Here is a 10,504-nt window from a genome sequence, read left to right as displayed (position 1 = left end):
TCATCAGTAGAGAATTAAATTCTGTCTTCTGCTGAAAAACAAATGAAACTGGAGATCATAATATTATGAAATTAAGCCAAAACTGGATACTGTGTTTTCTCTTGTCAGTGTAATGGAGTTTATAGAATATGTGTACATATAGGATATCAAGGACCAGCTTTAGATAAGGCTAACCCCTGAGGAGAAAGAATCTGAGAGCAGTAGAAGAAACAACTCAAAATCAATCAAGGGGTACCATCTGACAGCTCTGTAGTCTGCTTGCGATGGGGCTCTAGACAGGTCTCTGCTCCAGACAGTTCTTTGTTTGAAACAGCTTTTTGCCCAAGATAGCTCTCTGTTTGAGACAGATAGTTCTCTGCTCAAGATAGATCTTTAGATAGCTCTTAAGTTTTCTAACTAAAATCAGAAAACTTGCTAAAAAAATTCTAAGAGATATGTAATAACTCTTTAGCTAACTCTTAGATTTTCCAACCAAAGTCAGAAAACTTGGTAGAAAAATTCTAAAAGAGCTATGTTAGTTCTCCAAGTAGCTCTCTCTTGCAGACCAAAGCCCAGTCTTTAATTGTAACACTTGGGTGCAGATAGTTAAGTAGCAGAGAGAGAGAGGGGGGAGAGAGATATGTGAGATGTGATGTGTCCAGCAATGAAGAGGAAGATGGACAAGAGAACATAACAAAGAAGAAAATATGAGCAAAGTACAATGCCATATGCACTTAAAAAAATGTCATGGAAAACACTGGGTGAGAGGACAGGGGGAGAGAAGGGGGCTTACTGAACTTTCGGGGAGTGGGGGGCTAGAAAAGGGGAAATCATTTGAAATGTAAATAAAAAATATATCGAATAAAAAAATGAGAAAAAATCAATAAAACAAGGAGAGAAAGGGGAAAGGGGAAGAATCAGGTGTGGGAGGAGACAGGAGAAGCACAGAGGGTCAGGATATTGAAGGGATATGTATAGCCATGGGGGATGGGGAACTGGGGGTAGCTACTAGAAAGTCCTGGATACCAGGAACCTAAGAGGTTCCCAGGACATAACAGGGCTGACATTAGCTGAAATACCCAGCGAAAGGGAGAAAGAACCTCTTATATAGACCATATTCAGTGGATAGGCACAGCCCCAGGTTGAGGGATGGGGTCACCCAACCATCTCAAAAAGGTTAATCCAGAATTGCTACTGTCAAACAAAAATGCGGGGACAAAGAATGGAACAAAGACTGAAGGAAAGGCCATCCAGAGTCTGCCCCACCTAGGGATCCATCACATCTGCAGACACCAAAACCAAACACTATTGTTATTGCCAACCATCGCACTAAGTGCTGGGACCCCAATGGAGGAGTTAGGGGAAAGACTGAAGGAGCTGAAGGGGTTATCAACCCCACAGGAAGAACAACAATATCAACCAACCAGACCCCACAGAGCTCCCAAGGACTAAACCACCAACCAAAGAGTACACAGGGAGAGACCCATGGTTGCAGCTGCTTATGTAGCAAAGGATTACCTGGCAACAATGGAAAGGAAGCCCCTTGGTCCTGTGGAGGCAGAGAAGGGGAATACTAAGGCACTGAGTGGGTGGATGGGAGTGTAATTATGCTGTAAAATATTGCTTAGTTCCAAATTCTTCCACTTTCTTTAGCCCTAAAATACCTATAACACTCTTGAATATAATTGGGGAAAGATGCATCACTAGGGTGAAAGGCATTCTGTTATATTTTATTGGACTGTTCCTAGGTCCTGAGCATTCCAGAGTAATAGTGGAAAAGGAAACAAGTCCTGATTCAGGAACCTTGGAAGCAGCTCAAGCCTGGTGCGAGCTCTTCCCTTGTTCATGACTCTTGGAACTTGAAAGAACTTGTAAGTGAATATAATTGACCTACCTATGGTAGGTAGGTGCTGTCCTAAGGCAACTGGGAAATATTGCCCCAGAACAATGGTTAAGTCTGAAGTTAGACAAGGGCTGAAATGGTCTCAGCTGCAGTGAGCTGCCGGGAATAGTTCATCCTTAACACATTCACATGACTCAGGAGAAGAATATGTTCAAGTATCAAGCAACACTGCCTCTCTTTTTTACATAAGAACTCTAGGAGCAGAAAAATGCCCTCACATCCCAAGGAAGGACAGTCTAGTGGCTCCCAAGTTCCTGTGGCCTTGTTGCTCTCTACCCTGTTCTGTGACTATGAGAGCCAACAATGTTCTGGCTAACATTGTCATTTCATTGTACTTCTGAACTTATCATTTTGAACGTGAATGTATTTTAAGAAATGACAAAGCACCTTCCACATATAACCTGTGACCAGAAATAGTTACTCTCACTGCTCCCATTTATGCCATGGAAAAGATAATCTTGAAGCACCTGCAGACTTGTTCCCTATGAAAAGGGCACTCATTGCAAGCGAGGCCCCAGGTGACTTTGTCCTGCCTGAGTCAAGTCTGCTAGCTTTACAAGTTCTTTCAGAAGCCTGAGACTTGACACCAACAAAGATGGGTCACATTTGTGGCAACACCAGATGAGAAGAATGGTCCTCAAGATTCTGTCCCTGCCACTTCTAGGCATCCCTGCACTTCTCTGTATTTCTCTCTGCTCTAATTAATATCACAACATAACTTCTAGTATTTTTCTTCAGCCAAACACTGCTGATTTCTATTGACCACAACTACAAATAAGAAAACAAAACAAATCTAGTCTTTCTGTTTGGAGGACAAAAAAACTCCCCAGAGGTGAATTTACTAGGGTCTTATATCAAGGAAAGACACTTGGAGACAAATTTTACCCACTTCCTAGGTTTGATAAGGTCTGACAATATTTAGCCTCTGGTATAATGGCTGAGATTTATGACAGGAAAAAAAATTAAAATATTTCCAACCCAGTAGCTCTGCAGTTGCTCAACAAACTCAATCCTTTTATTTTACCTCCTTCATGGTTGGCCATTAGTTATATCTTTTTGTTTTCTCAATAAAGAAAATGCATAATGAGTAATATTTTCAGTACAATGAGTGCATCCATTTGCACATTCATAAGCAATTGTTGAAAACTCTGATTAACAAGCACTTTGAGCTTACACGGTGGTTTAGGATATATTATCATATTCAATCCCCGTAAATTACATAAGAGGTTTATTATTGTTGTTGTCGTTGTGGTGGTGGTGGTGGTGGTTGTGGTTGCTGTGTGGTTGTATGGTTATTGTTGGGAAAAGTTATCATGTGTACCTACATGCATGTGGTAGTCAGAAGGCAATTTAACAGGTGTCAGTTCTCTCCTTCCACCACATGAACTCCAGGGACAGAACTCATGTCATCAGACTTGGTGGCAGACATCTCTACTCACTGGGCCATCTCACTTGAAGTAAATAGTTTGGGCAGAAAAGTGATAGCAATGAATATTTGCTCATTAAACTGATCAGTTCAAAATTAGTTTACATAGATGAATTTTTACATTTTATTTTTTTCTAAAACCATAGGCTTCTAGAAAAAAGGTTATTTTATTTTATTTTTTTTGTTTTTTGTTTTTTCCAGACATAGTCTCTCTTTGTGCTTCTGGCTATCCTGTAACTCATATGAAGATCAGGCTGGCCACAGATGCTAAGTTCTGCCTATCTCTGTCTCCTGAGTTCTGGGATGGATTAAAGGCATGTACTACTATGCCCAGCTGGCTTCAAAAAAGCTTTAAAGATGTGGATACCAAAGAATAAAATACTATTTGTACAATTCATCTCAAAACATACAAAAATTCCAGTTATGTTACATTCAAAAAAAATACATAGTTTTAAAAATAAAGTAGTCAAATTGGCCCTAGATACCTTTTTCTTTGCTTCCAACTCTATTCCCTCTATTTATAATACTGAAATTATAAATATACAAATGAGGACTAGTAAAGATAAATATGAAAGCCACCAATTACTATAACAGTTTGTTTGCCAAAATATAAATGATACCAAATTTAAAAGTAGTATGTTAAGCTATAAAAGTATTAAGTGAAATGATAATAAATTGATGATTGATTATCTAATAATTCTTCTTAATATACAGCTGTTTCCAAAAAGTCCCAATAAGAAAACTCATGAGTTCAGGAAAAAGAGAACTATGAGCATCCTCTCCAAATCCCTCCCAGCCTCCATGGTTATCCCAGGGTCCATAGATTCAACAACCTAACTGACAACCCTTGGTTTTGTTGCAAGCATTGTTTTTACTAAATCAAGAACACAAAACTTTATTTGAGGAAGCAAAAGCATCATGATTTAGGAAACAGTAGCCACAAACCTTAGCAACACATAGGTGTTTGTAGATTTCATTGTAAATGAATAAATAGTCTTTGCTGTCATTTTGAACACAAAAGCTGTCAATTCTCCTTTTCATCTTTGTGTGTGTGCACAGTAAGTACATATATATGCATATACATATGTGCTCATTCTTGTGTGTGATTGTAAGTGTGGACATGTAATATTGTATGTATTCAAGTCAGAAGACATCATTGTGTGTATGTCCTTGTTTTCTTCTGTATTTAAAAAGGAAGGAGAACCTGTAGAGACCATATGAAGAGGTTAGGCATGGCCCCCAGTTGAGGGATGGGGCCTCCAACCCTTCTCAAAATTTTAACCCAGAATTGCTCCTGTCTAAAGGAAATACAGAGATGGACTCATAAAGTTGAGCAGAGACTGAAGGAAAGGCCATCCAGAGACTGCCCCACCTGGGGATCCATCCCATATGCAGCCACCAAATCCAGACACTACTGCTGATGCCAACAACTACTTGCTGACAGGAGCCTAAAAGGTATGTCTCCTGAGAGGCTCTGCCCTGCTAGAGCCTTACTTATGCAGATGCAGATGCTTGCAACCAACCATCAGACTGAGCAGGGGGACCTCAATGGAGGAGTTAGTGGAAGAACTGAAGTAGCAGAGGGGGTTTGAACCCCCATACAAAAGAACAACAGTATCAACCAACCAAATCCCATGAAGCTCCTAGGGACTAACCCCCTGAAAAAGAGTACACATGGAGGGACCCATGGCTCCATCTGCACATGTAGCAGAGGATGGCCTTGTCTGGCATCAAAGGCCCTTGGTCCTGTGAAGGCTTGATACCCAAGTATAGGGGAATGCTAGGGCAGTGGGGCAGGAGTGGGAATGTGGGTGGAGGTGCACCCTAGTGAAGGCAGAGGAAGAGAGGTTGGATGGGGAATTCTTTAAGAGGAAACCAGGAAGAGGGAAAACATTTGAAATGTAAATAAACAAAATAGCAAATTAAAAGAATGACAGTCTCCTGTTGTTTTTGTTGGCCAGTTGGCTGGCTGATTTTTGCTGTGTGTTTCAGGCCCACAAGCTTCCTGGAGTTCTCCTGTCCTATTCCTTATAGGAGTGCTAGGGTTATAGAAGGGATACCACTATGTGAATTCTGAATCCTCACTAAACCTCAAGTCCTCACTCTTATGCAGCATGTACTTTAACCCTGTACGATAGCTCTCCTTTTACATGTTTTGAACATTCATACTGTTTATAGTTATGGTTTTGTTTCCTCCAGAATCTTAGGTCCAAAGATATTATATCTGGCAATGACAACTGCAGTACTATAAATGCTTTGATTCACATGAGTTCTTATTAGTACCCCCCAGCCACTTATTCAATTATATCTACAACATAGTTGGCAATAAAAAAAGAACTGTTGCTGAAGATCTACTAGTTAAGTCAGTTTAATTCAAAAAACACACTGGTGGGATATTCAACAAATGTTTGTTTGCATGCTTTGCCTGTAAAAGATTTTCCAGGCAATATGATTTTTTTTTCTGAAAATAAAATAGATGAACTTTAAAACTTATTATGTGAGAGAGAACCAAATGACACAGCCATGAAAGCATGTCCTTAGAGAACACAGCACTGCCGACAGTGGAAAAAGACTGCCTGCTTAGGAGAGCCAGGCATGACCACCCAGATGAATAGTGCACAAATCACAAGGTTCCCTGTAGACAACTGGTCAGACTCCTGACTTTATGCCCAGAGGAGGAGGCATTGCTATGTGCCTGGAGTGCTAGGTTCTAGAACTCATAGTCACACATGGAGCTAAGAAAGGCTATTGCAATGTAAGATGCAGAGGTATGGTTTTTCTGATTTCAACATGGTATTTTGTAGAATACAAAAAAAAAAAAAAAAAAAAAAAGATGAAGAAGAATCACACAGAGGCAGACATCTGGCTCCTATCAGAAAAAAACTATCACTATAATACTTATGAACTGATTCCAAGAATCCTCTCTGAACTAGGCAAACTGTGCACTTAAACTGCCTGCTTGGGATACAGCCAAGGTCAAGACTCACTCAGCTGTGTGCTTTGTGCTTAAACTATGATGCTTTTAGCCTGCCTTTCATGGAAACAAGCAAAAAAGACACCGCAGAGTAGCCTGTTCTCTTGGCCAACTGCGGTACTCAGACTACAATATCAGGATCCATCACTGCCCACCCCCACCAAAGATTAGAGTTTTCACAGGAGTAGGATTATCACAGACCTGCTTTTATCTACAGAGTCCCCCATTGTTCAGAGGCTTTAGTTTTAGCTTCCATTTCTTTTCAGTTATTAGTGAGGGAGCCAGATGTGTATCCCATGGAGCTATATAAAGAGTTTTAACTCCAGGATGAACTGAGCCCTAACAAAGGACTGTGTTTGAAGGCTTTCTTAATCCTAATCCATTTTCCTGTTAATTTTCATAGCCTGATGCTGGGAGCTATGAATGAACTAAGAATAACTCTTGGTAAAGAAAGCCATCTTTCTGTACTAAATACAACACAGAATTCACATGCAAATACATTAAAAGAATTTTTTTTATAAATTTAATATTCATAGAGGCAGTTCTGTGTAAGGTTCTGTATGAATAGCCAAGTTGGGACTTTAATTACCTAGGTGGCTCTAAGGCTTCTTTCATCTAAGGTTACATGTGAAAAATCTATGATTCTGCCTCTGTACCAGACTGAGAAGTCAGACTTACCTAGAACTATTTGGCTTAAAAGATGTTAGTTGGAGTTGAGCTTAGTACAAGGAGGTAAAAATGGATCGATTCGCATTCTTCTGCATGCTGACCTCCAATTGAACCAACACCATTTGTTGAAAAGACTATCTTTTTTCCACTGGATGCTTTCAGCTCCTTTGTCGAAGATCAAGTTACCATAGGTGTGTTGGTTCATTTCTGGGTCTTCAATCCTATTCCATTGATCTGCTTGCCTGACACTGTACCAATACCATGCAGTTTTTATCACTATTGCTCTGTAGTAAAGTTTAAAAAGTCTGGGATACTGAATCCCCCTGAAGTTCTTTTACTGTTGAGAATAGTTTTAGCTATCCTGGGTTTTTTGTTATTCCAGATGAATTTGAGAATTGCTCTTTCTAGCTCTATGAAGAACTGGGTTGGGATTTTTATGGGGATTGCATTGAATCTGTAGATTGCCTTTGGCAAGATGGCCATTTTAACTACATTAATCCTGCCAATCCAGAAGCATGGAAGATTTTTCCATTTTCTGAGATCTTCGATTTCCTTCTTCAGAGATCTGAAGTTCTTGTCATATAGGTCTTTCACTTGTTTGGTTAGAGTATGCCCAATATACTTTATGCTGTTTGTAGCTATTGTGAAGGGAGTCATTTCCCTAATTTCTTTCTCAGTCTGCTTATCCTTTGAATATATAAAGGCTACTGATTTGCTTGCATTGATTTTGTAGCCAGGCACTTTGCTGAAGTTGTTTATCAGCTGCAGGAGTTCTCTACTAGAGATTTTAGGACCTCCACATAAAACCTGACACACTGAAACTAATCAAAAGAAACTGGGGAAGACCCTTGAGGACATGGGCACAGGGGAAAAGTTCCTGAATAGAACACCAATAGCTTACGTTCTAAGATCAAAAATTGACAAATGGGACCTTATAAAACTACAAAGTTTCTGTAAGGCAAAGGACACTGTCAAAAGGACGAACCATCAACCAACAGATTGGGAAAGGATTTTCACCAACCCTAAATCTGACAGAGGGCTAATATCCAATATATACAAAGAACTCAAGAAGGCAGAACCCAGAGAACCAAATAACCCCATTAAAAAGTGGGGTATGGAGCTAAACAAAGAATTTTCACATGAAGAACTTTGGAGGACTGAGAAACACCTTAAGAAATGTTCAACAACATTAATCATTAGGGAAATGCAAATCAAAACAACCTGAGATTTCACCTCACACCAGTCAGAATGGCTAAGGTCAAAAATGCAGGAGATAGCAGGTGTTGGCGAGGATGTGGAGAAAGAGGAACACTCCTCCACTGTTGGTGGGACTGTAAGATGGTGCAACCACTTTGGAAATCAGTCTGGCGGTTCCTCAGAAAACTGGGCATGACACTTCCTGAGGACCCTGTTATACCACTCGTGGGCATATACCCAGAGGATTCTTCAGCATGCAATAAGGACACATGATCCACTATGTTCATAGCAGCCCTATTTGTAGTAGCCAGAAGCTGGAAAGAACCCAGGTGTCCTTCAACAGAGGAATGGATACAAAAAATGTGGCATATTTACACAATGGAGTACTATTCCACCATTAGAAACAATGAATTCATGAAATTCTTAGACAAATGGATGGAGCTGGAGAACATCATACTAAGTGAGGTAACCCAGTCTCAAAAGACCAATCATGGTATGCACTCACTGATAAGTGGATATTAGCCTAGAAACTTTGAATACCCAAGACATAATCCACATATTAAATGACGTGTAAAAAGAATGGAGGAGTGGCCCCTGGTTCTGGAAAGACTCAGTGCAACAGTATAGGGGAGTACCAGAGCAGGGAAGTGGGAAGGGGGAGATGTAGGAACAGGGAGAGGGAAGAGGGCTTATGGGACTTGTGGGGAGTGGGGACCCAGAAAAGGGGAAATCATTTGAAATGTAAATAAAAATATATCAATAAAAAAGCCCTTTTAAAAAGAAAAGAAAAGAAAAGAAAAGAAAAACTTTGAAATTGATGCTTCCTTTAGTGAAAACACTGTCTAGAAGTAAGATAAAAATGAATAGGGTCAATGCAGTGTGATAAACTTCATCTTATAATCCTCCAGTAACACTCATTCATGCTAACTAATTGGATCTGACCATAGAATATAAAAATGATAAAAATTGAATCATAAAGAGAAAGGGGAAATTGAATCATAAAGAGAAAGAAATAGTCAGCAACCATCAGTTAATCAAAGGATAAGATATTGTATTAGAGAAGTAAGAATATTGATTTATAAAAAGCACTGATAAAGTCTAAAAATAAAATAATTATCATTTCAAAAGTCACTCATGATTCAATTTTAAAATATTAAAAATATTTTATTTAGTAATAATAAAAAAGGATGTTAGCTGAACAGAACAAATACATATCACGAAGTACAGACCAAAAAGAAAAGAAAAAAAAAGAAAAAAGTGAGAGAGGGAAAGAGAAAGAAAAAGAAAAAAAAGAAAGCAAGGAAAGAAAGAAAGAAAGAAAGAGAGAGACAGAAAGAAAGAAAGAAAGAAAGAAAGAAAGAAAGAAAGAAAGAAAAAAAGAAAGAAAGAAAGAAAGAAAGAAAGAAAGAAAGAGAAGAAAGAAGGGAAGAAAAGAAGGAAGGAAGGAAGGAAGGAAGGAAGGAAGGAAGGAAGGAAGGAAGGAAGGAAGGGAGGGAGGGAGGGAGGGAGGGAGGGAGGGAGGGAGGGAGGGAGGGAGGGAGGGAGGGAGGAAGGAAGGAAGGAAGGAAGGAAGGAAGGAAGGAAGGAAGGAAGGAAGGAAGGAAGGAAGGAAGGAAGAGAAAAAGCAAAAAGCCAAACCTTGGAAAACCAGAGAGCATTTATATCTAAAAATGGTGTCCAAGACAACAACAGTTCTCTTTCCTCTGTGAGTGGCTGTGTCTATCCTTCTGTTTCTTTTCCTGCTCAGGGTAGGACAATTGGCATAGCAGCCATTTAAATAAAATTAGTGCTGTGAAACTTGAATGGTTAGTGTAGGTTTTCCTTTGATATCTCTCTAAACTTTAAGGTTTAAAAAAGCAGACAGGGTATATGATTTGAGCTTGGAAACTCACTCTGTCAATTCTTAGTCTGTCAATACCTGAGTAGCCTTGGGTGATTACATAGGTTTTAACTCTAGTTTAATAAATTGACTCCCTGGAGTCTAGGTATAGAAAATATGGTATGAACCCATCAGTCTTCCCTGCTATGTGCAATTATAAGATCTGGAACCACTAAATAGAAAATGAAGTAGAGTTGTGACTGCTACTTAAAAAGAAAATGAGATTCAGGGATCTTTAACATCCTAGGAGCACACAAAGGCACAGCTTTTTGCATCCTGCACAGAACAAAAGAAGGTCAATGAACACACCTTGCTTTCTGACCCACAACTTCATTAAAGGAGGTCTTTTAAGTTATCTATCCCTTTCATAAATTGACAGGAGCCCATTGGGAAGGGATGTTAGAGTTGTCAAAAATCAAAATAAAAGTGTTGATCTTCGCTCCTGGATGAACCAGACAGGCAACACCAGGTACACAG

The 10,504-nt window shown here is 39.4% G+C and overlaps 2 non-coding genes across 2 annotated transcripts; both read right to left on the bottom strand.

Moving 5' to 3' along the window:
- Positions 1–383: 383 nt before the first annotated feature.
- Positions 384–446, bottom strand: LOC127691721 (U7 small nuclear RNA). Its single transcript, XR_007979321.1, has one exon. It is a non-coding gene; the product is annotated as a U7 small nuclear RNA (small nuclear RNA).
- A 12-nt stretch (positions 447–458) lies between these two features.
- Positions 459–520, bottom strand: LOC127691725 (U7 small nuclear RNA). The gene has a single exon (XR_007979324.1). It is a non-coding gene; the product is annotated as a U7 small nuclear RNA (small nuclear RNA).
- Positions 521–10,504: the final 9,984 nt, after the last annotated feature.

This window comes from Apodemus sylvaticus, chromosome 8, assembly GCF_947179515.1.
Source record: "Apodemus sylvaticus chromosome 8, mApoSyl1.1, whole genome shotgun sequence".
NCBI lineage: Eukaryota > Metazoa > Chordata > Mammalia > Rodentia > Muridae > Apodemus > Apodemus sylvaticus.
Note: the sequence above shows the minus strand (reverse complement) of the source record. Positions and strands in the feature narration are given on the sequence as shown.